Source organism: Staurois parvus, unplaced genomic scaffold (assembly GCF_062004578.1).
Source record: "Staurois parvus isolate SC_StPar_1 unplaced genomic scaffold, SC_StPar_1.0 ptg000454l, whole genome shotgun sequence".
NCBI lineage: Eukaryota > Metazoa > Chordata > Amphibia > Anura > Ranidae > Staurois > Staurois parvus.
Genome location: NW_028318250.1, coordinates 240,655 through 267,652, shown reverse-complemented (window position 1 = coordinate 267,652; position 26,998 = coordinate 240,655). Strand labels below are relative to the sequence as shown.

The 26,998-nt window shown below is 44.8% G+C and overlaps 1 protein-coding gene across 2 annotated transcripts in view; it reads left to right on the top strand.

Annotated features, from left to right (window-relative positions):
- The first annotated feature begins 10,839 nt into the window (after positions 1-10,839).
- Positions 10,840-26,998, top strand: part of LOC149452919 (uncharacterized) — a 28,426-nt gene continuing 12,267 nt past the window's right edge. The window contains exon 1 of one of the 2 annotated variants that reach the window (XM_089688772.1): positions 10,840-11,083. The gene's annotated coding sequence lies outside the window, so the exon portion shown is untranslated. Of the gene's footprint in view, positions 11,084-11,318; positions 11,432-26,998 lie in introns of those variants that run through there. The other variant, XM_089688773.1, reaches the window with a different exon arrangement.

Below are 26,998 nucleotides of genomic sequence, written 5' to 3'. Positions count from 1 at the left end.
GCAAACCAAAGTGAGACGCTCCTTCACAGAAAAAGAAGCTCTTGCAGAGGCAGAGGTCAAGAGGGCAGAAGCAGAGGTCAAGAGGGCAGAAGCAGAGGCCAAGAGGGCAGAAGCAGAGGCTCGAATAAAGATTTTCGAATCAGAGATGCAGGAGGAAATTGCATTAGCTAAAGTAAGACTACTTGAGCAAGCATTGAGCCAAGGTCTTGATCCAGTCTGCTCGCTACCACAGGAGATAGATGATCCAGTTGACCGCACCAGTGACTATGTACTGAATCAGGTATCTGCGCCACCCCCAGTTTGCGGTACCGTCCAAGCCGACAACACTGAAACCTCCAAGTCAGCTCTACCTGCGGTACCACTGCCACCCACAGCACCCGAGCAACCTAATAACCGTTACCCGGATGTGCCCTCTCAAGGATGGTTGTTACAGAAAGATCGTTATCAAGCGTTTTCTGGCCTACCTCCACAGCTCAAGCAGCAGTCATCACAATCCACAGAGGCTAAACGAAAGCTTAACCCTGCAGCTACATCATTCTACCCAGAAGCATCTCACCCCTTCACGCCAGGCAGCTCATACGCCACAGGGGCATCACAAGTCGTCATGGCCACAAGCAGTGAGAAATCAGATATGTCTGAGTTTGCCAGGTTTATGGTGAGCAGAGAGCTAATCAACACCAGTCTCTCAAAATTTGATGACCGTGCAGAGAGTTACAGAGCTTGGAAGGCAACCTTCAAGGCCGCCATCGCTAACCTCAACCTAACCGTAGAGCAGGAGTTTGACCTCTTGATCAAATGGCTGGGCCCAGGCTCCACAAATCGTGTCAAGAGCCTCAGAACTGTCTACGTGGGACAAGCAGAAGCAGGTCTAGCTGCTGCCTGGCAGAGACTCGAACGTACCTTCGGCAGTGCAGAAGCAATAGAGAAGGCCCTATTCAAGAGACTGCAGAACGTTCCAAGGATCAATCTCAAGGATGTCCAGAAGCTTCAGGATTTAAGTGATCTGCTCATGGAACTGGAGCTTGCCAAGGGTGACCCTCCTCTGTCCGGGCTGTGCTACCTGGATACAGCTCACGGAGTGAACCCAATTGTCGTGAAGCTACCATACAGCCTGCAAGAAAAGTGGGCGGCATCAGTCTCAAGGTACAAAAGAGAGCATGACGTCACCTTTCCCCCATTTAGTCACTTCTGTAGGTTTATCGATGAACAGTCCCAGATGAGGCATGACCCCAGCCTCGACTTCCTGGAATTCAACACTACAGCTTCAGCAACATCATCATCAAGGTATGAAAGTATCATGCATAAACACAGAGACTTCAAGAGCAGCGTGAGTGTTAAAAAGACTAACCTACCATCTCCTGCAGTACCCATGGGTAAACAGTACACCACCTCATCAGGAGATAAGACCTTCAATCGTGAATGTCCCATTCATAAAAAACCACACTCTCTGAACAAATGTAGAGGGTTTAGATCCAAAACCATACAGGAGCGCAAGAAAATCCTCACCGAGCTTGGGGTATGTTTCAGATGCTGCGCTTCATTGGAGCACATGGCTAAGGACTGTAAACCTGTCATCAAGTGTGAGGAGTGTCATAGTGAAAGACATGCCTCAGCTATGCACCCAATCCCACTCTCCAGAGATTCACCCACTGCCGTCACAACCATTCCTGCTCCAAGTCATGGCGGGGAGCCCCAGAATTACGCTAATGCAGCCACCGCTGTTTCCTGCTCATGCTTGGATGTATGTGGGGAGGGCCAGTGCGAGAAATGTTGTGCCCGAATATGCCTAATCAAGGTCTACCCAGAGGGACTATCAGAAAAGGCAGTAAAAATGTATGCTATCATTGACGACCAAAGCAACCGGTCCCTAGCAGGTCCTAAATTCTTTGAAGCCTTTGGAATAAGGGGACCATCCGAACCCTATACCTTAAACACCTGCTCGGGCCGCATAGAGACTAGCGGCAGAAGGGCACAAGGATTCATCGCTTCTCCTGTCAGTGGGGATACGGAAATACCCTTACCGACACTGATCGAATGTGATCAAATACCCAACCATAGGGATGAGATTCCTACCCCAGAAGCTGCATTTCACCAACCTCACCTAAGGCACCTAGCCAACGTTATCCCACCTATGGACATCAACGCCGAAATTCTACTCCTGCTCGGCAAAGACAATCTAAGGGTACACAAGGTGCGTCAACAGTGTAATGGTCCCGACTATGCGCCATATGCCCAGAGACTGGACTTGGGATGGGTAATCATAGGAAATGTATGCTTAAATCAACCAAAAATCGACTCCTTCAAAACGTACGTGCGTGCAGATGGACGCGCAACTTGCATTAAGCCGTGTCCTCATCACTATGAGGTGAAAGAGAAGTCTCCAGGCTTCATACAACCACCTGACGTCATTACTCCCCTCTTTGCAGACAACTTGGGGAGATCAGTCTTTCATACAACCAAGGACGATGATAAGGTAGCCTTGTCAGTAGAGGACAGAGAATTTGTCGAGATAATGGACAGTGAGTTCTTTAAAGACGAAACCAATCACTGGGTTTCTCCATTACCCTTCCGAGCTAACAGGGTAAGACTCCCGAACAACCGGGAACAAGCTCTGTCTAGATTTAACTCTCTTCAGCGTACCATGAACAGCAAGCCTGAAATGAGAGAACACATTGTTGCCTTTATGGATAAAATATTCCGTAACAACCATGCAGAACCAGCTCCATCCTTAAGGAAGAACGACGAGTGCTGGTACTTGCCTTCATTCAGAGTATATCATCCACGAAAACCTAATCAAATTAGGGTTGTCTTTGATTCAAGCGCCAAACATCAAGGTGTATCTCTTAACGATATTCTTCTCACAGGTCCTAATCTGACTAATAACCTAGTCGGAGTGCTGATGAGATTCAGGAAAGAGCTTGTCGCCATCACTGCTGACATTGAACAGATGTTCCATTGTTTTGTAGTCCGAGAGGACCACCGGAATTTCCTCAGGTTTCTGTGGTACAAGGACAATGACACCAACGCAGAGATGATGGAGTATCGTATGAGGGTACATGTGTTTGGAAACAGCCCTTCACCAGCCGTAGCGACTTACGGGCTTCAGAGAACTGCATTAGAGGGGGAATCTGAGTACGGTACAGATTGCAAAGACTTTGTGGAAAAAGACTTCTACGTGGACGACGGGCTCAAATCGCTACCAACTGAAGAAGCGGCTATCGATCTGCTCAAAAGGACTCAAAGTATGTTATACCAAGCTAAACTTAGACTACACAAAATTGCTTCAAACAGCCTAACCGTAATGAGAGCCTTCGAGCAAGGTGATCATGCACCTGGATTCAAAGACATTAACCTGGGACTGGACAGTCCACCTGTGCAGAGGAGCTTGGGCCTCAGATGGGATCTCTCGGCTGACTCCTTCGGTTTTCAAATAAGTTGTCCAGACAAGCCATTCACAAAACGTGGTGTCCTATCAGTGGTAAACAGCCTATTTGATCCGCTGGGATTTGTAGCACCCATCGCCATACAAGGTAAATCCCTACTGAGACAGCTTTCTGAAACCATCAAGGATTGGGATACCCCACTTTCCTCCGATAAAGAGCAAAAATGGGAAGCCTCGAAGCAATCTTTGTGTGCTTTGGATGAGATCCACATCCCAAGATGCTATATTAAAACCTCACTTACTTCTAGCGTAAAGAAGGAACTCCACGTGTTCTCGGACGCCTCCACAGAGGCCATAGCAGCGGTCGCCTATCTGAAGGTCACAGAACCCAACAAGCAAAATCACGTTGGATTCGTCTTTGGTAAGGCTAAGTTAGCCCCCAAGCCTGATCATACTATTCCCAGACTTGAACTCTGTGGGACTGTGTTAGCAGTGGAGATTGCAGACTTCATACAAGAACTAGGTGTCAACATAGATGAAGTTCAGTATTACATGGACAGTAAGGTCGTTTTAGGTTACATCTACAATCAGACGAGACGATTTTATGTTTACGTCAGTAACCGCATAGAGAGAATCAGGAGGTCCTCCAAACCTGAACAATGGTACTATGTACCATCCGAACTTAATCCAGCAGATCATGCCACTAGACCTATGTCTGTAGGTTCCTTTACTAACTCTACTTGGCTTACAGGTCCAGAATTTCTGCTAAGACAGGCAGACGAATGTGTATAGGAAGTTTTCAGCATCCAGGATCCGGATAATGATCCAGAAATCCACGCTGAAGTTAGTGCATTGGTCACTGGAACAAAGCAAACCTCCAGCCTCGGTTGCCAGCGCTTTGAACGTTTCTCCAGTTGGATGAGACTCGTCAGGACTATCGCAAGGTTAGTGCACATTGCGAAATGTTATCACAATACTCACGAAGATAAGGGTTGTCACGGTTGGCACGTCTGCCTTAAACCCTTCTCTGCGGAGAACATCTCTCATAGTGAGTCCCTCATAATACGTCACGTTCAACAAGAGGAATTCAATGTAGAATGGAAGTGCTTATACAACAAACAGCAGATTCCAATAAAAAGCCCTCTTGCCAACTTAAATCCAGTTATTGACAGTTTTGGCTTGCTCAGAGTTGGTGGTCGTTTAAATCAAGCCCACCTAGGAGTTGCAGAACAAAATCCTCTCATCATTCCCAGCAAACACCATATCACCGTCTTGTTGATCCGACACTACCACAAAAAGACTGAACATCAGGGCAGGCAAATCACTGAGGGCAAGTTACGGTCTGCTGGCCTTTGGATTATAGGTATGAAAAGACGTGTGGCCCAAGTATTGCATGACTGTGTTCACTGTCGCAAGGCTAGAGGAAAACAACTACACCAACAAATGGCTGATTTGCCTGCGGACAGACTATGTACAGAGCCGCCTTTCACCTACGTTGGTCTAGATGTCTTCGGGCCATGGATGGTGTCCGCACGCAGGACCCGTGGCGGTCACGCAAACAGTAAGCGTTGGGCTGTACTATTTACTTGCATGAGTGTGCGAGCCGTTCACTTAGAGGTCATAGAATCCATGGACACATCCAGCCTTATTAATGCCTTAAGATGGTTCTTCGCAATCAGAGGACCAGTGAAACAGTTGAGGTCTGACCGTGGAAGCAACTTCATTGGAGCCTGTAGAGAACTGAACATAGACACCAAATCCATTCAAGGTCACTTGGCGGAAAAGGGTTGCACCTGGATTTTCAATCCTCCTCATAGTTCCCACATGGGGGGCTCCTGGGAGAGAATGATCGGAATCTCACGCAACATCTTGAATTCTATGTTGATGGATGTAAACTCTTCAAGACTTACACATGAGACTCTAGTCACCCTTCTCGCTGAAGTTTCAGCCATCATCAATTCTAGACCCCTCGTGCCAGTATCTATGGATCCTGAAACACCAGCCGTACTGACACCAGCTATCCTACTTACCCAAAAAACTGAAATTACGCTAATGCCTAGTGGAGAATTTACTCATGCGAATATCTACCAAAAACACTGGAAACGTGTACAATACCTAGCTGATTACTTCTGGAACAGGTGGCGAAAGGAGTATCTCAATATTCTTCAAGGAAGAAGAAAGTGGCAACACCACAAACCAAACCTAAAAGAAGGTGACCTTGTGTTAATGAAGGAGCAACAAACCGTACGGATTGACTGGCCTATGGGACTAATTACAAAGGTTCTTCCTAGCAAGGATGGCAAGGTCCGTAAAGTGGAGTTGAAGATCTTCAGAAAGGGTGAGCTTAAAATGTTCGCAAGGCCAATTAACGAACTCATTTTGATACTACCCATCGAGAACATTCCTGCTGGGTGAACTCTACTGAACTTGAACTTTGTGGTTCTTCTCTATTCCAACTCGGAATCTACTATATTGTTATGTTTATTGCATTCTAACATGTTCTTTGTTACAGGTTGTTTTATATTTTATGGACATTCGTCATAGTGAAATCCCTTATGGAATTTCAGACGGGGAGTGTGCTGTTCCCCTCATATTTGTTATTTAACTGTGCATTGTATCACCAATTCTTATTTCACCATGTTTGTTTCTATGTCTTGATCTGTTGCTGCCATCTGCTGGCCAGAATTTGCATGCTGCATGCCCCTGTTATAGCTAGTAAGTGTTTTCTATGCTGGGCGTGGTTTTAGGCAAGCCTTGGTTCTGGTCACTTCCTGCAGCCATTTTTATGTGCTTTATAGCTGTGTGACAGGACATTCAATACCCTGGGCTTGTGAAGGCATCAGTTTTTGACCAGCAGTTAGCCTCAGGAAAGATATCACAGGACAGCATCAATACGTCTACTACCTTACAGTATTGTATCACTGTTTGTCGCTGTATTTTGGACCAAATAAACCGCACGTTGATTTCATTCCCGTGTATACGTTTGGATCCATCTAACCTGAACATCTGCCGGTCCGGTCTGCTCCACTGCTTGGATACGAAGGTAGGAAGTTACACAGCCATTATCAGTTATACCTTCATTCGCCTTCATGTGGGGACAGAACATATAGTTTTTCACCCACTAATTATTTAAACCGAACAAACGTTACAATTAATAGAATTCTGTAAGATTTTACATAGTATGTATGGCCACCATTAGAGATAAGCTGGGGTGTCCTCCATATTCATTTCTAAGGGCCAGTTCACACCGCAAAAATGCATTCTGGATACGTTTTTGCTTACAGTTCACACCACACGCAGTTCCAATGCAGTTTTGATGCAGTTTGCTATGTTCTAGTATGGTTCTGTGAAGAAAAAAAATGCAGCATGTTCCTTTGTTTCTGCACCAGAAACGGACTGGTACAGACTGCACTGGTGTGAACTAGGGCCATTGGAATACATGGAAAACACTGCATGCATTTTTGATGCAAAAAAAAAAAAATGCACTGGACTGCACCTAGTGTGAACTAGCCCTAACCGAACTTAGCAGGGTTTTTTTTTTTAACTCCAAGATGCAGATTGGGTAATTTCTGCCCCACAGCCCACCGCTTTGTTTATGTGAGCTATGGGGCAGGAACGGCCTGATCTGCAGCTTATTGGAGTAGAAAAAGAGTGCAAGTTCAACGTTCGACTGGAGAGTTTATCATCTCTAGTGTTTCTGTTTTGTCAATGCATTATTGATACAGTTCTGGTACTTACAGTGGCAATTCTGTGGTTATTGCTAAATTTCTATGCAAAAAAAAAAACTTAAAAAAGAAAACACCCAGCAACATTTTCAGTGTTTCCAGTTTTAGGGCTCATGTACAAACACCCCCTTTCCTCTCTCTGATCACAATCTTATCACCTTCACAGTGTCCTTGTCTTCAAACACTTATCCCTCCAAGCAGCAAACAATTACCCGCAGAAACCTTCACAACTTGAACCCTGCTCCTTTCCACTCTGCAACTGACCAACTCTATGACAGAATCTCTCCCCTGTCCTGCTCTGCCCTGGCCACTACTGTCTACAACAGTTTGCTTTCATCCACACTAGACTCACTTGCTCCTCTAACAACGCGAAGCATCAGGCCCCGACCACTACAACCTTGGCAGACTGACAGCACCATAAATATTAAACGACATAGCTGTGCACTGAAGCGATTGTGGCCTAAAACCAAATCTCACCAAGCATTCACCCTATATAAATCTGCTTTCTTAACACAATTCCTCCCTCCATGCTGCCAAACAACCCTACTTTGTCACTCTCCTTAATAGCTTATCATCCAGTCCTCGTCGACTCTTCTCCACTTTTAACTCTCTACTTTCTCCACCTCCACCATCACCCAGCACTTCACTTACTGCTCACGAGATTGTAATAATTTCAAAAGCAAGATCGATGCAATTCGTAGGGGCATCTCCATTGCACAGACATCCATCCCACTTAGCATACCTTATTCTAAACCTCCCTCAACACTTTTCTCTTTTGACCTTGCTACTACTGAAGAGGTCAATAAGATTTTCTCAGAAGCCTGTCTCACTACCTGCCCACTGGATCCTGTCCCCTCACAACTACTACAGTCACCCTCTTCTTTCATCTTATGCTCCCTCACTCGTGTCTTCAATCTCTCCCTCTCGAACGGTGCCTTCCCCAGCCCTCTAAAGCATGCACACATCACTCCCATACTTAAAAAGCCCTCGCTGGACCCCACCGACCTGAACAACTTAAGACCCATCTCCCTGCTCCCCTTTACCTCTAAACTTAGAACGCTTAGTCTACAATCGCCTGAGCTCCTACTTCACTGTCAACAACCTTCTTGACCCTTTACATTCTGGCTTTCGCTCACTACACTCCACTGAAACTGCCCTACTAAAGCTCACTAATGATCTACTAACTGCTAAAACCAATGGCCACTACTCCGTACTCTTACTACTTGACCTCTCTGCGGCTTTTGATACGGTTGACCATCCCCTCCTCCTCCTCAAAAAACTCCACTCTTGGCCTCCGAGACTCTGCTCTCTCCTGGTTCTCCTCCAACCTATTGCAGCGCTCCTTCAGCATTACTTATAATTCTGCCTCCTCCTCTTCACTCCCTCTTTCTGTAGGGGTCCCTCAAGGTTCTGTCCTTGGGCCCCTACTCTTCTCCATCTACACCTCCTCCCTTGGTCACTTGATAAACTCCCATGGCTTTAAGTACCATCTCTATGCTGATGACACACAAATCTATCTTTCTACCCCTCACCTCACCCCTTCAGTCTCCTCTTGCATTACTAACCTACTAAGCGACATATCGGCATGGATGTCACTCCACTTCCTCAAACTTAATCTTTCCAAAACTGAGCTCTTAGTATTCCCCCCAGCCTGTGCTCCCTCCCGACGTCTCCATCAAGATCAATAACACAACCATCAGTCCCTCCCCTCATACCAGGGTACTAGGTGTAATCCTAGACTTCCATCTGTCCTTTCAGCACCAAATCCAATCGCTGTCCAATCTTGTAGACTTCACCTCTGCAATATCTCCAAGATACGCCCGTTCTTAACCTCGGAAACCACTAAGTAACTTATTCACTCCCTGGTTATTTCTCAACTTGACTATTGTAACTCCCTCCTCATTGGCCTATCTAATCGCAGGCTATCCCCTCTTCAGTCTATCATGAATGCTGCTGCCAGACTCATCCACTTTACTAACCGTTCTGTATCAGCCACCCCTCTCTGCCAATCCCTCCACTGGCTACCCATTGCCCAATGGATTTAAAACATTAACAATAACGTATAAAGCCATTTATAACTCAGCCCCAAACTACACCACCGATCTTGTCTCCAAATATCACCCAAACTGTACTCTCCGCTCCTCACAAGACCTCCTACTCTCTAGTTCCCTTGTCTCCTCCTTCCATGCTCGTCTCCAGAGCTTCCCCCATCCTCTGGAACTCTCTACCCCAATTTATCAGACCATCGCCTACTCTGCTCACTTTTAGGCGATCTCTGAAAACCTATCTCTTCAGGGAAGCCTATCCTGCCCTCAGCTAATAATGGAATCTTCTACTCTTCCTACCAGTCCATCTCCCACAGTTACTACCTCTTGTACCACCAGCCCCTCCCTCCTAGATTGTAAGCTCCAAGGAGCAGGGCCCTCCTATCCCTCTTTTATTGAACTGTATTGTTGCTGTATTGTCTCCCATTATATTGTAAAGCGCTGAGCAAACTGTTGGCGCTATATAAATCCTGTATACTAATAATAATGCAGCACATTCTACCAATTTTTCCTTCATGCGAAACCTGGAACTGACTGCACTGGTGTACTAGGTCCATTTGAATATATGGAAAATGCTGTGCATGCATTTTTGATTAAGAAAAAAAGGCACTGGACAGCATCTCGATATTGACCAGCCAAAAAACGCATCTAAACGCAAATGCGCATAAACGTGTTTGGAATGCCGGTAAACTCTACTCCTAAACGAGATTTTTGTGCTTTCAAGAAAACGATTATGTGTACATGGACACATAGGAAAACATGGGCTGTTCAGGGGCTGTCGAAAAAAAAAATGCACAACTGCTTCTAACCCTAGGTTCACATCTGTGCGGGTGGTGCCACTGCGGATCCGCATGAAAATCCGTGCAGCTGCACCACCCGCACAGAGAAATGTGGACCCGCAGGCAGGTGCCATTAACTCTAATGGCACGCCGCCCGCACTGGAAAACACAACCGTACTGGGAACCGAGGTTCCTGTGTGGGCTGCGTTTTTGGAAGAAGTGCAGGGACTTCTTTCCCTGTGTGGCACGGGAGTCCATTCAAATGAATAGGCTCTCGTGCCCGTGTAAAGCGCGGCCCACACGGCCACATACATGTAAACCAGGGGTAAATGTCAGTTTAGCAGCTGCAGTGTACATGAGCCCTTATAGACCCAGCTGGTAGGTTGCATTGACCATATGAAGGCTTTTGAGACTGAAACCGCCAAAAAAAAAAAACCCAAACAAGTCAAACATGTGGGGACTGTGGAGGAGGGAAGCCCCCCTTTGTATCTGAAAGTACCACACGTGTTGGTGTTCTATCTCCTCAGCTCCATGCCTGCCTTGTGTGCGTGCTGAGAAGCCACACGCAGGCTTTGTGAGGAGGGCATCCTCTTAACCACTTCACCGCCATGACTGCTCCCTGCCTCTCCTCACACGGCTTCTTACACTTTCTGCTTCAGTCACCATTTAATTAAAAATTTCAAAAGCCTCTTCTATAAAAACAATACATAATAATAATATATATAATAATAGTCGGCATGTTAAAGTCTATGCACCGAAGGCTGGGATAAGGTAACCAATGAAATGTATGGTTGCGGTTGAGACGAGGGCTCCAGCCATTCCATTTTATATTATTATTTATTTGTTCTAACAGGGCGTGTCTGGGATTTTCCTGCGCTCCGGTTGGTTTCGGTCTCCAGACACCTGACCCCCCCAGCCCGCAGGGAAGGAGGAAGTAGCACACGGAGCACAGGGCGCTAACAATACGCCGGGCTGGAAGGGTTTAGCGGTCACGCCTTTCTTCCCTTTGAATTGTAGTCCCCCTCCCACTAGATGACATCGGCGGGGTACAAACACGCCCTCCCAAGCCTTTAATCTGGGCTGATAGTATAAATATAGGCTCGGGGGAGGGGTGGGGGTAATTGTCCTTTCCTACAGGAAAAAAATAAGAGGGTATGTATTTCTTTTCTGTCTCTTCCATGGGGCGGCCGTGGTGGGGGGTGCTTTGTTCTGGTGTGCAGTCATGGTTGCCGGGTACATTGGATGGATGTGGTGGAGGGAAGGGGCGGGGGGCTGCGCTGCAAGGTGCCTGTGGATGGGGGAGCGGACACGAGGTCCCTGTGTACATGTGCTGGGGTATACACGATGAATGAGCCTCTAATGGTGGATGGCAGGCAGGCTGTTCTCTGAAGGGAACTTAGAAATGGGACCGTGCTGCTTGTTCATACAATGACCTACATAGCTGGGCTCAGCCTTTCATCTGTGTGCTGGGAGCCATTACCTAACCTGTCTGCTAGCTTGGTATGGAACTTTCTCCCTTATTCACATGTCTGGGTGGTTGGAGGCTTTTTTTTCTGTGTTTGAATGGACCATGAACTATTTTCATGTCTCATAGCATGCAAATAGCCCCTATTGGCCCTGATTACACCGGAGTGATTTGATGCCTCACCAGGCCTCATTCACACATGTTTCTGGAACACTTGGATAAAGCATATTGCGCTTGTGGTTCTAAAGGCAGAAGGTGAAAATGGGTACAAAAATTCTTCAGAAGTGACTCCTGCAGATAGCAGAGGAACAAGGCAGTAGACTGCACACTTTATTGCTCTGCACAAGCACACACTTTATTTCAGGTACATATATAGCACCATCAATTTATGCAGTGCTTTACGTATATATATTGTACATTCACTTCAGTCCCTAACCCTCAAGGGGTGTACAATCTAAGGTCCTAACTCACATTCATACATACACATACTAGGGACAATTTGTACAGGAGCCAATTAACCTACCAGCAAGTCTTTGGAGTGTAGCAGGAAACCGGAGTACCTGGAGGAAACCCGCACAGGGAGAACATGCAAACTCCAGGCAGGAGGTGCTGTGGCTGGGATATGCTCTGCTCCTATTTCATGTGAGGCTTATGACCACTTTAAGGCTACATCCACATGGAGCGATGCAGGTATGTGCCATACCTATGGGATCCCTATAAAACTTGGTAATCTTGGTGGGCACGATTACAATCGCTATCTTTTGGGTCTTGTGTTGAACAGCTGCGTTGTGAGCACAGGAGGTTACCCGAATGGCGATCACTGTAGTAGTGGTGCTTATTACAGTGGTCACCTTTTACGGGGATCACACAGGTAAGACATATACTTCACTAGTCCAAGCTGAACCAATGTAAATATGCAAAAAAGACAATGCCTAAACTTCAGCCTACCGGCCCTTTAAAGGTTCCAGAAGCCAGGGTGGGGTTTAGGGTCATGTGACCGCTGTGATGCGCCGTCACGGTGGTCACGATTGGAAAAGGTCCAGATCGGGACCTTTCCGTGAGTACTGGACATGTGGGCTGGGAGCGTGCAGCGCGCACGCTCTCGGCACGTCCTTTTTTAATAGAATGCAAAGGTGCGACCACTCAGCGTCTAGGCCCAGACGCCGGGAGGCAGCACATTTTGTGTGGCTGGTGTGCAGAGGTTAAAGCACTCCTGGTGAATTTAAGTCACTCAGGTGAAATGGTGCCAAAGCTATGTACAAAAAGTGTATACGATGGATACGCTTTTCTCTGATTGGATGATCACTGTTCCACCTTGTCCAATTGAGAACACTTTGCAATCAATGAGAAAATGCAAGTGTCCTCCGAATGGCTGCAGAACGAGTAGCCTCCTGTGTTCAGACCATGTTTGCAGAAAACGAATCTTTACCTGTGAAAGTACGTAAGCTGTTTTTTTTTTTTTTTCCTAAGCATATTCAGGTGTTTTTGCTCACATAGACCTGGGGCTAATTCTCACCAGTGCATTTGAGTGCAGCTGAAAAATGAATCTCAACAATATCTGAAAACCAATTTCCAATGTGTACTATTCACTCCATAATGGTGCATTACTCTAAAATATGTAATGTATGGCAATGGACGTCAAAATGTATGTCAAGTGATGGCAATGCATGTTGAAACATGACTAAAATGTGCAAAAATTATGAGTGCAGCCCTAATTAGTATCTAATAGAACTGTAATACAATATATACTCAATCCCCAAAATAAATCCAAGATACTCAATACATATACAGTGTCATGCATGTATTCCCTCATGGGGAATATCTTGTGCAAAAACGTGAAAATAAAGTAATCTATACTATAATAACATATATACTAATAAACAGTGCCACACAAAAAGTGCACAAAGGAATGAACGATAGTTCAAATACGAGAAAAAGTCCAAAGTTAATAATAATACTGATGATGCTGTGCTTAATGATGAACTTCACACTCCACTCTTCATGCAAAATTATGTGCAGTGTACGTGATTCACACGTGACAATCCTTAACAGCCAAAATGCCCCCTCACCTCCTTCCTTAGACCCCAAGGGGCCAGCACGCTTTCAGGATCACACGATCCTATCAGTATGGATCACTCTCTAGAAAATATCTTCCTCCTCCAGCGTCCACCAGTTTAGCAGCCAGCTCCTCCCAGGGTCATAGTAAGACACAAGCAGAGACCCTCCATAGTGCAACCAGTAATTTTATTGGTAATAGGTATAAAAAGTAGATTTCCACTCACAAAACGATGAATCTTCCAGCCTCCTACCACATGCTATGGGTGTACTGCATGGGTAATACACAGGGTGTTCCAATATGGCCCCCACGCCGGAAATGTCACCACGATTCCCGGAAGCTCCTCCCCACGTACCGACTAGTTGCGTCACGCCCACTTCGTGACTTCATCATGACTAAAATGGATATAAATGTACATGCATTTTAGTACCCGTTGGTGTGAATTGGCCCTTAGTCTGGCAATAGAGAAGTGGGAAACAGAACATTCTGTGCCCTTTTTGTTTTTTTTTGTTTTTTTTTTTTTTCTTCCAAAAAAAACAGCATGATGGATCAGACACTTGATTGTGGCACAAAAATTGGATGTCGCAGCTGGCACGCGAATGATGCAAAAAATCTGACTATCGCCAAGAAATTGATTGGCGTTTGACTTGTCTGTGGCTTGTTTTAAAGTGGATCTTCACACTCTCGATTAACATTGACTATTTGAATCTTTAAGCTGCTAGCATTAGTAAATAGATAGGAAAGTATATCATGTTTACTTGTGGCAAAGTTTTCCCAAGTTATCTGCCAGGACAGCTTAACATGAGGATGACCTGCGCTGCCCTGGAAGGTTCCTGGAAATTATGTTAACAGATGTTATGTTAACTTTTTTATTACATTTCTTTAGTTCCTAGTCTCCATGCCTAAGCAAATTATTTCCTACATTCCAGAAGTCTTAGAGTTTCTCAGCTAAGCACACCTTCCTGTATACCTGAGCTAAGGGCAGATTGATTCCTGGAAGTAAATGCTACATGAATCATCTGCCCTTACTGAAGATGGCCACGGCCAGAAATGCTAGTGGGTGTTTTTCTAAGTGATTTCTCTGCAAAATAAAGCATAGAGACATGGATGGGGGAGTTTGCTTTGAATATTAAAAGTGAATTGAATAGCACTTTTGGTTTGTGCTGCTCAAATAGTATAGTTCTGCTTTAGCTGCATGACAGACATCTGAAATGCTTGCATGTTCAAAATTTCTTCTGCTTTAGAATTGCTCTTTCCCCTTGCCCAGCCCAGGAAGCAAACACCTGCAGTTTGCAGAAACGCATAAAGCTTTGAAAACTCTTCAAAATCACTAGGAAATGCAGTCTACTGAGGTGTGTATGCTGGCTAAAAATGATCATTCGCCTTTTAGAGCTCATTCACAGCTGAGCATTTTGTAGCTCAAGACTACTAACACTCAACATTAACCTCCCTGGTGGTATGATTATTTCAAATTTTTGGTGCTGAAAGCGGTACCATTATTTTGCATGGAAATATGTAGTTTTTTTTTTTATTGTAGGCCTGTCATTTTTAGGAATAACTCACTGAAATCTGTCCGAACAAAAGTCTAGTAAACATTCCGGATTTGATTAAACTTGAAATACGAAATTATAAATTATTATTTAATAATTATAAAAATATAATTTTAATTCAATAATATAATCAAACCAAAAACACTGAAATGTAAAATATAGCGCCAAGTTCGCACATCGCTGAGCAAAGTCACAATCGTTTTCAGTGTGACGAATTTCCCCACAAATCATCACTCAATTCTGCAAGTGGTTCTGATTTACTATCGCTGTTTTCTAGCTGGTCTAAAACCGATTTTGACCTAAAGGGATGCTTTTTGGACGCCATGGACTTCCCAGTTTCCAGGCACAAAGAACCATCAAAATGCAGGCAGGGCACAGGACAAAGCAGTAGGGATAAAATGTATGTGAAATGCTTTGAAACAGCAATGTTTTGCCATGTAGTAATGGTTTTTAAAAAAATGCCATCTTTTAAAACTTTCAAATTTGCTGCCGGCTCCGGCCCCTGTACGTCCCGACGTCACAGGGACCGGAACATGGAAGCTGGATGCCGGCATCGGCTGTAGGAGATGGCCGGGGACGCTGCAGAGGACACATCATGGGAGCGAAGGACAAGGTAAGCGCTGCAGGGATTTCCTGAGCAACTCCGCATGGTAAGCCCGAGTGTAGCTCGGGGTTACCGCTTTTGGTACTGAAACTTTACCCCGAGCTACACTCGGGAATACCGCCAGGGAGGTTAAAGCTACGTACACTGGGCATCTCTCTAGCACCTCTGAACACCAGAGCTGCGTTAAAATCTGTGTATTGCACATGCAGTTAAGGCTGTCTAGTTTTGAAGGTTAATACATTCCAATGGCCAGAATAAATTAATATTCTGACCAATAGAATGCATTAATGCTTAAATGCTAAACGCATCCAACATTTAGTACGTTCCACATTTTTCTGCTCTTTAGCTTCTCTCCTTAATGTGCCTTTGTGTTTTTGTTTGTTTTCTTAACACTTAGTGGGGCCAAAAAGTATTTGGTCAGCCACCAATTGTGCAAGTTCTCCCACTTAAAGATGAGAGGCCTGTAATTGGCATCATAGGTAGACCTCAACTATGAGAGACAAGATTAGAAAAAAAATCCAGACAATCACATTGGCTGATTTGGAAAGAATTTATTTGCTAATTATGGTGGAAAATAAGTAATTGGTCAATATGAAAAGTTCATCTCAATACTTTGTTATATATCCTTTGTTGGCAATGATGGGTCAAACATTTCCTGTAAGTCTTCACAAGGTTGGCACACACTGTTGCTGGTATGTTAGCCCATTCCTCCATGCATATCTCCTCTAGAGCAGTGATGTTTTGGGGCGGTCGCTGGGCAACACGGACTTTCGATTCCTTCCAAAGGTTTTCTATGGGGTTGAGATCTGGAGACTGGCTAGGCCACTCCAGGACCTTGAAATGCTTCTTACAAAGCCACTCCTTCATTGCCTGGGCGGTATGTTTGGGATCATTGTCATGTTGGAAGACCCAGCCACCCAACATCTCACGATACATGGCCCCATTCATTCTGTCCTGTACATGGATCAGTCATCCTGGTCCCTTTGCGGAGAAACAGCCCCAAAGCATGATGTTGCCACCTCCATGCTTCACAGTAGGTATGGTGTTCTTTGGATGCAACTCGGCATTCTCTCTCCTCCAAACACGACAAGTTGTGTTTCTGCCAAACAGTTCTATTTTGGTTTCATCTGACCATATGACATTCTCCCAATCCTCTTCTGGATCATCCAAATGCTCTCTAGCAAACTTCAGACGGGCCTGGACATGTATTTGCTTAAGCAGGGGGACACGTCTGGCACTGCAGGATCTGAGTCCCTGGCTGCGTAGTGGGTTACTGATGGTAGCCTTTGTTACGTTGGTCCCAGCTCTCTGCAGGTCATTCACTAGGTCCCCCCGTGTGGTCCTGGGTTTTTTGCTCAACGTTCTTGTGATCATTTTGACCCCACAGGGTGAGATCTTGCGTGGAGAGCCAGATCGAGGGAGATTATCAGTGGTCTTGTATGTCGTCCATTTTCTAATTATTGCTCCCACAGTTGATTTGTTCACACCAAGCTGCTTGTCTATTTCACATTCAGTCTTCCCAGCCTGGTGCAGGTCTACAATTTTGTTTCTGGTGTCCTTCGACAGCTCTTTGGTCTTCACCATAGTGGAGTTTGGAGTGTGACTGTTTGAACTTGTTATCAGTATAAAAGACACCTGTCCACAACCTCAAACAGGTGCCATTGATACAGGTAATGAGTGCAGGACAGAGGAGTCTCTTAAAGAAGGTGCAGGTCTGTGAGAGCCAGAAATCTTGCTTGTTTGTAGGTGACCAAATACTTATTTTCCACCATAATTTGCAAATAAATTCTTTACAAATCAGCCAATGTGATTGTCTGGATTTATTTTTTCATTTTGTCTCTCATAGTTGAGGTCTACCTATGATGCCAATTACAGGCCTCATCTTTTTAAGTGGGAGAACCTGCACAATTGGTGTCTGACTAAATACTTTTTTGCCCCACTGCCTGCAACAACTGCATTTGTTCTGTTTGAACAAGCCCTAAAAATTCCACTGTTGACCTCTAGGCTCAAATCTGTGTGAATGCATGTGAAATTGCGCACGTTCCTGACCCACAGAAAAACGTACTGCACTTTAGCAGACGTGTGGGGGTGCCATTATTTGCAGTTTGATTTCAACTGCATGGAGCAATTCAGTGCGGCACAGTTTTAAAATAAATAAATAAAATAAAGGGTTAGGGGCTCCTTTCCCCATGTTTCACTTGTGTAGGGCAGCCCATTGGCATAAGGGCTGAACTACCTGCACCATGTGCATGCATAGATGAGCCATAAAGGGTCTGCACACATGAGTGTTGCTCAAGTACAGGAGCTTCTTTTCAAGCAGTTCTGTTTGTGGGTTTTTTTTGTACAGAGGAAACTGCAATATCAGCAATAACACTATGATGTTTGTATACACAATGTCACCGCAGACGGTTTAAAACACAGTAGCACTCTTCATAGACAGGGATTCTTGGTTTGCATTAAAGAGCTTTAGAAACCGTTCAACACTTTTCAGATAATAGGATTTATTACTAAAAAGGTCAAAAGGGTGCAATAAAAATGTTTATAGAAAAAGATGCAGCCTAATATATAATAACACAGCCAAGAGATAACAGAAGTTTAGAGAGTACTTGCCAAAAGTCCTGGGTTAAGCAGATAAAAGTTTCCTGAGCCAAAAGGGTGCCTTATCTCCCAAAGTTGGTTCCGATGTTAAAAGGGAGGATTCTTCAACCGACCTACTTAACTTAAATTTCTGCTCCAAGCCTAACAGCCTTTCTAGGAACTCAGCAGGGTGTCTCCTTGAAGCAGAGAACCAATTTCCTCATTTGGGGAGGGTGTTGCAGGTAGAGACCCAAGCTAGAACCAAAATCCCTCCCAGTTTATATCATGATCCATAACTTACCCTTGGTGCATGTAGCAGCCTTGCCACTAGTAGATTAATATGCAGAAGCATCTGCTGAACGTCTAGATATTAAATGACATACCTGCTTAGGACAGTTAAGGAGATTACTTTCTGCTCTCCTGTAGATTTCAGCTAGGGGGTGTAATATATCAGCCAACTTGTAAAGTGACCGATCTGAATATATGCTTGGTTTCCTTGTAAGTCTTCCATATCTCCAGATATAAAATTATATGGAAAAGGGGATTTTTAAATGCGAGTCTGTTTTACAGCTAGCTGGAATGTCTTTGAAGCTCAGTGAAGGACTGGTTTATGGTTTTACGATATCTGAGAAGCTAACAGACACCCGGGCCCCAGCTAGTTTGGGATTTATAACCAGGCAGCTCTCCCACTGTGCTTGTGATCTCTGGCATCATACAGACCACATTCATGAGGGAGGGGGGAAATTGGAGGGAAGCTGATTTGGGAGTAGAAATGATACAAGAAGGAGGATCCTTAGCAAGATGGATGACCGCGTCCATCTCTATGCACAATTGCTACAGACTTCATTGGGAGCATCTGGAAGAAATTCCACATGTCGGACTAAAACATGCAATCCTGCCCCAAAGTGGATCCTGTACAATAATTCCCTTATATAACAGAAAAATGCCTTTTTTAAACGTTCCAAATAAGCTATGCTCATGTGACTGTAGCTTCACATGTATAAAGGAAAACGGAAAATGTAATGCAGCCATCACATCTAAGGATTGGTAAGGTTCAAGGTTTTTAGTTTTAGATATGTTTTAAATGCATGTTCACCATGCCTGTAGGGTTGAGAGCATCACATCTACAGTATCCACAGGTGTAAGCATTTTAAGCAATCTGTATACTTGTATGGCTTGCATTTATTAAAGTGGAACTTACCCATAAAAACGTTAAATGTTCTTTAGCAAGGAACATACATTTCACATTATGCTAAAATAAGTGTGCTGTAAATTGCCTCCAGCATTGTTCCTGTTTCTTCTTGCTAGAAGCTGCCATTTTGCTGAAGCCCAGGTCCCTGAACAGCAGTAAATCATAAAGCAGAACTAAGGTTGCTTTTACACTGGAGTTTTTGAAGCGTCATTGCATTAAAAAAACCTACCTGAAAAGAACTGCTTCCCTGTGTTTGTGAATGTATATCTATGTACGTTTTCCCACTGAGGTGTTGTGTGTGCGGTGTAAAAACTCCTGCTTGCAGCATCTTTGAGGCATGTTTGAGGCTTTTTTTTCTTTTTTTTTTTTTTTTTTTTAACTCCCCAAACGCCTCTTCCCATTGAAATAGTAACCGCTTAAAAAAAAAAAAAAAAAATTCCAAAAACAAACCGCACGTGGGAAGGTCTGGGCTAAGCTTACTGAAAAATGTCAATTCATTATTGCTAGTATTTACTGGAAATGGCAAAAGCACTCAGTAAATACTGCATAAAAAGACCTTAGTCAATTCACAAAAGGAAATAAATGCATACAGTAATTTAAGTAGCGGTACTGTCTGTCATGGGTTAAGGAATTGGTAATCCACTGTCAGCGGGGATAGTGTCCTCTGCATCACTATTTGGCAGAGATGCGGGTTAAGGTCAAATACCTTGAGACCAGAGCAGAGGATGTGGAGAATCGTAGCAGGCATAACAACCTCCATGTGGTGGGTCTTGAAGGGGTAGAGGGTGATGATCTGCCTCAGTTTACGAAGGACCTCCTTTGCGCCTTGCTGCTGCAAGCCACCTTTTCCAGCTGCTTTTGTGGTTGAGAGCCCATTGAATGCCAGCAGCTAGGGGTCAACCTGGTTTGCTGCCACACGCCTTTATTTTTAAGCTGCTTGACTACCGGGTTTGAGATATGGCGCAAAGGATGGTCAGGGCCTGGGGGGAATTGCGCTATGAAAATCGCAAGATAATGTGGTTTCCTGACTACTTGGTCGATACCCAACGGCAGCGTCGATCCTTTGATACTGTTAAGGCTCAAGTACATGCAACAAGCCTTATGGCTTGTTCCCTGAGAAGCTCAGCGTTCAGGATGGTGAAACCATGCGCTTCTTCACTGTGCCTGAGGAGGCAACATCCTGGTTGGAAACCTTACGATCTCAGTGCTGAACTTGTTGCATCCTTGGAAGCTTAGTCGCACGGCTATCTGTTGTGCTCCACTAGTTACATTGGGAATCCCAGATAATCTGTCTCGCAGGTTGTAATTTTAAGTTGGTGCCCTCAGCCAAGGCTGAGTGATTTTCCCCACTACCTATGAGGCGGCATCTCCAACATGGTAGCTCTTCTGACTTGCTCTGTTTTTTTGAGTGTTTTGTTTTATCTGCAAGGTACGTTTTTTATTTTTTGTGCTTCAGTCTTTGCAGGGTATTCAGCTACTATACTGATCTTTCTGATGTTTGGTTTGCAGTTCTGTTTCCTTCCTGGGGTTCAGCCTGAGTGGTTACAAATTCGTTCTCCAATATTCATCTTATGGCACCTTCTGATTTTAAACGCATCTCCTGGAATGTGCAGGGCCTCAACTGCCCCGTTAGGTGTTCTTTGGTCTTCCAATTTCTCAAGTCCTATGCCCCGCATTTGTATTTTGTAAGAAACCCATTTGGCGGACTGTAGGATGCTGGGTCTCAGAGCTTGGGTTAGTGTCCTTATACACAAGTTGTTGCTGTTCACTCTCCGTCTCAGGCTGGATCCCGAGGGTAAATGTTATAATCCATGCAATGATTAACTGCTTTGAAATGGCAATTTTTGGGCTCTATTTTCCACCTCCGCGTGTTTGTTGGCTGCCTTGACCCCGCTCCTGGTCTCCTATCCCACATCCCATGTTCTTGCTGGTGATTTTAATCTTACTCCAGACCCTAGTGTTGATCAATTATATCCGGATGCCAGCAGGGAGTTGGAGTTGGCCGAGTGGGTGGAGCTTTACTAGCTCACAGATGGAGGTGGAAAAATCCTGGGACCAGGGCATACCATTGTCACTCAGCATCACATAGAACTTTATCTAGAATTGAGCTTTGTTACACCTGCACTTTTAGCGAGGATTTGAGAGATTTCAATCTTGAAATGAGGGATTTGTGATCATGCTCCACTCCTCTTACATTGCTGATGCCTGGGGGAAAGTCTGGAGGTTCTCTGTATTGGATCACTGATCCTGATGTAGAACCCCCTATAGGGAAGGCATTGGAGCATTATTGGAACTCTGAGAATATTGCTGCGCCTACTAATACCTGGGAGACTTGTAAGGCTACTCTTGGGGGTCAATATCGGACCCTGATAGAGGGGGCTACAGGTTAGACGGTGGACTTGGTGGACTGGAGGGTGCAGGAAGCTGAATCCAATTATGTACTCAATCCCAGGTCCTGTTGGTAATCACAACCTACAGCTGGCTACTAGGGAAGAATCCCAAAAGGCTATGCTGCATAAAACTTATTTTTGAACAGGATGATAAAGGGGTGATAAAGCGGGCTGCCTTCTGGCTTGATTAGCTAGGGAACAATCTGCTCTGTCCAATATAGTGATCAAGACTGTTCCAGGATTCTTGATCACTTTCCATTAACCATCAGTTTGCTGACTGATTTGCCAGTTTATTCCTGCAGAGCCGCCTTCACACCACATGATTTGTCCCAATATTTGGATCATGTTGACCCGCCTCCTTTCTCTGCAGTCCAAAGGGAGCGGTTGGAGGCACAGATTTCTTTGGAGAAGAACCAGCAGACGATTGGCGCTCTCCAATCTGGCAAAACACCGGGCCCAGGTGGCTTTCCAATTGAATTCTATATAACGTACATTGAGCAAACGGCTCCCCGTTTTCAAACACTTAACGCACTCCTTGAGATAAGAACTCTGCCCTTTGACATGCTTCAAGCGGTGATAGTGGTGATTTTGAAGCCCAGGAAGAACCCAAATCAATGCTCCTCATACCGGCCAATCTCCCTCCTAAATACTGATGCAAAGGTACTTGCTAAGGTGCTGGCTGGGATACTGGGTTTGGTTATCTCTGTGGTGGTGCATCATGATCAGATGGGTTTTATGCCGGGAAGGGTACGGATATTGACATATGGAGACTGCTCGCCAATATTTCTGCGGCTCGCAACGGGGATGACCCTGGGGTGGTGCTGTCCCTGGATGCCGAGAAGGCCTTCAATTTGGTTGAGTGGGAGTATCTATAGGAAACACTGCGTTGATTTGGATTTGTCCCAAATTTCATTTCTTGGATTAGGTGCATTTACAGTGTGCCACTTGCAAGAGTATGTACTAACCATATCCTCCCCCCTCCCCCTTTGTGCTCCATAGGACCACTCTGCTGGAATGTCTGCTTTCACCAGGCTTGTTTGCCTTGGCGATTGAGCCCATGGCCTGCCTGATCCACTCTTCTGATTCTTTACATGGCCTACAGGTGCATGACTGGGAGGATAGGGTTTCCCTGTATGTTGACAACACTTGTATTTGAGGGACTGTAATTCGTCTCAGAGAGGCGCTGAGTCTTATCGATCACTTGGGTAGCTACTCTGGTATTCGCATTAATTGGAAGAAGTCTGTACTGTTTCCTCTTACCTGATGTTTCCTTTGCCCCTATTAGATTGGTCTCTCCCTTTAAGTACATGGGTGTAACGTGACTAGAAGTATCTAGCAGACAGTCTTCATCCACTTTTGCAACAGTTGCAGACTAAATCTACTGCTTGGTCTTCCTCCTCCAATTGGCACCAACGGTGGGGTTGATCTTTTTAAGAATATTTCTACCGGCGTTATCGTGGGTTTTTTTGCGTACTCCGGGGCAGATCCCGCAATCCTTTTTTCCATCATGTGGATGGTGTCTCTAGGTTTATTTGGGCTGGAAGAGCTCCTAGACTTTCCTGCTCCACGCTGCACTTGCCTATTAATCACAGTGGCCAGGCACTTCCTAAATTGCTTCTATATTACTGGGCAGCTGGTCACGGTGCAATGGTGGCTCTCCCAGCCTAGGGATAATGCTGTGGTGATCCTGAAGGTGGCAATACTGGGCTTGTATTCTGAACTTCGTAACCTAATTCATAGAGGTCCAAAGTCCAACTCGACCACCACTCTTCCTATGCTGACGATGGGTGTGGAGTTGGGCTAGAGTTCAATTTTGGATAAATAACTCGCACTCCCCTCACACACCACTGAGGCAACCCTGCCCTCCCCCATCTGCATATGATACTAGATCCAGTGGTATGGGCTTCATATGGCATTAAAATGTTGCACCATATTATGCCTAGTGGTGTCCTGCTTCTGTTTTGAACTCAAACACAATTATGGCCTGCTAATTGCATGTTTCTCCTGGGTTTTTTTTCCAATTGCGTAATGCAGTGGCCCCTGAATTTCCTTCTCCGACCATTCAGATGGATCTGTTGGAAAATTTGTTAATGGAGGATTTGCCTAAGCCGTTATCTGCTCTCCATTCCCTGTTGATACCCCTAGAATGCAGGTGCTTTTTGATAAATGGCATACAGACCTCCCTTCGCTATCGGAGGATGATTGGGAGGATTGACTTCTACAGTGCCTCCCTACCATGATCTCAGCCATGGACCACTTTATACAGCTTAAATTTATCCATAGAGTATATTACACCCCGCTGTGCTTGGCTGTCATATCTTGATCGGCCATATGCCCTTGCCTTGATATGGAGGTGGGCATGTTTCTCCATATGTTTTGGGAATGTTCCAAGCTTCTCCCCTTCTGGGTTGGGGTGCTAGATACTAGTAATGCTGTTAGTAAACTGTCTATTCCCATGGATTTGCTGATTATGTTGCTAGGTCTCTTGGACCTTATGGAGACATCTCAGCATAAGACTGTCTTCTATGCTTTCTACTATGCTAGAAGAGAAATTGTTGAAAAGGAAACAGTCTGCTCAGCCGACAGTCTCGGGATGAAAATTGGCTGTAATTGTCAAGCTAAATTTGATAGGATATGGGCTGGGTGGGTGGAGGCTTAGGGCCTTACGGTATAACACTTGGATTAGTCTCTTGCTGGTATGTCCAGTTTGTACTGTACTTGGTTATTTGTTTTTTGCTTTTCCTCTTTGCCCCTCTTGGTTTTTTTCATCACTTTTAATGCTATGACAGGGAATGCAAATATCCCCTATAACTTCAATGGGCATTGTCATATATTCTTTTTTGAGAAATCTGGGGTCTATCAGATATCTCCTCTGCCTTTACATTATCTAATCAAACCAAAATCTGTGTGATAAGATGCTTTCCCAATGTACAAATGCCACTGTTTATATCCTGCGAAACTGAAGTGATGAAATGCTCGTAGCTTCCCAATTCTTAGACTATAGAGATGATTGGCGCCTCTCTGGTCCCCAATCAGCTCTATGGTCAGCTGGCAGAAACACCGGCTGCGTTCTCAGGTTCCCCCGATGGCACAGGACTGCCCAAGAAGGCATCATATCCCGCTGCTTGTAAAAGCAATCCTGCAGCTAATTGGCCACTAGGATTCCTTTTACATGAAAGCCAATCGCCAGCTGAAAAAACGATACCAGGATGATGCCTGTTGCTGTAAACATCCTGGTATAACCATTCAAAGTCCAGTGTTGTACCAGTACACCGCTGGTCCTTGCTGGGAGTATATGCTATATATTATTATTATTATTATTTTTTTTTTTTGTATGCAGCCTGTGGACTTAATGAAAGCGTGTGGTATGCCCACCATTAGAATATACCGCCCTGCATCCACCCACTTCTAATGGTGGGCACACATTAGGTCACACTTTACCACATGCGCCAGTTCTAAGATTGCACAAATGTCTAAGTAGTGGCACGCTTGAATAAAAATTGTCCACGTAGAAGTGGTACCCCATATGGAAAAAGGATGACACCAAGTCCCAAACTTGCCACTGCTCCCCATGTAGTCTGGGCATCCGGGGGGCTCCACATGACTATCCCCTTGTAAATCTGAAACTTATAAGTATAGCCTGTTGTCCTCTCACAGGTCTTCTACATCTTGACCCCATATCTGGCACGCTTGCTGGGGAGAAATTGTTTGAATGCAAGGCGGCCATAAAAATTAAGGAGGGACTCAACGCAGACTTTTTGCTGGGGAGTATAGACATCTGCAAATTTTTGGTGAAGGTGATTTGTGAGTGGCTGAATTTTGTGGAGCCAATCAAATTCAGGGTCACCCCGAGGATGACAGTGTATTGCCGTTGAAATGCATAAAACACATTATACTCTCGTATCTGTCTGGCCATGGCAGCAGAGAACACGGTATATGATGAATCGGGTCTGCGGACCAATACAACCACAATTCATTTCTTTTAGTAATGCCCATGTTGAGGGTTAGGCCCAAAAAAAATGTAAATTCGGAAACCGTAATGAGTTTCCATGCGACTGGTCTGACAAGGTTTGAATTTGGTTTGGCGGCAAAATTGTTGTGCATATAAATTGCTTTGATCCACAATCAACACATACAGATATTCTGTGAAAAACTGCTCCAAAAATCAAGGAGGTATGTGAAAGACAGATGTACTAGACCGCTGGTACTCTCCAGTTCACCAAAAGGTAGAGCGGCACTAGTACTGGCACTCTGCTGCATATGAGAGTCATCAAAATTTACCGGCAAGTGCTAACGGAGATCAGGCCTGATTCTGCGAACTCTGCGGTTTTGTGTGCAATGTATCAAGTGACAGTGACCTACTGACACTGCACTTACTGGGGGAGAGGGGGGGGGGGTGATAAGCGTAGGGGCCAAAAGCAGGTGCTGGCTGGTGCCGGGGCTGATCCCGCTAACGCTGCATTTTTGGGGACACTATACTAATGTGAACGCTGGTATAGTGCTGATCAGATATTGATCCGTTCAGACACTATACTAGCAATGGAGGTTTACTGTGTATGAGCATGCTCCTGGCAATCAAGGGTTAAATGTGATGACTGGTGTAATCTGGCGCTATCTGGGAGGGGCGTGAAAACCACGGGAGCGCAAATCATGTGTTCAAATAATATATTTGTGATTTTGCGCACCCATGCCGCCCTGTAGCAGTATTTCTGCTATAGGGCAGTCAGGAAACTGTTACAGAAGTGGTTTGTGTTACGTCTATGCGTTACTTTAACTGACAAATGTGCGGTCCTGCAACACTGCACCCAAATTAAATTTACATTTTTTTTTTTAATTTTTTTTTTCCCACAAATTGAGCTTTCTTTCGGTGGTGTTTGCCTGTGCATTTTTTTTTGTGCTAAAAAAAAGGCTGACAATTTTGGGAAACAATATTTTGGACTTTTTGCTATAAAACATGTCCAGTAAAAAAAATTTAAAATCAAATTTCGGCCAAAATGTATTCTGCGAAATATCTTTGGTAAAAAAAAAAAAATCCCAATACGTGTAAATTAATTAATTTACATGAAAGTTATAGCGTCTACAAATGGCGGGAAAGATATTGGGATTTTTTTTTTTTTTTAATACTGATAATGGTGGTGATCAGCGACTTATGGCGGGACTGCGGCAGACATTTTGACATGGGGGGGGGGGGGTCACTGACATCCCCAGTGGCACCAATACAGTGATCAGTGCA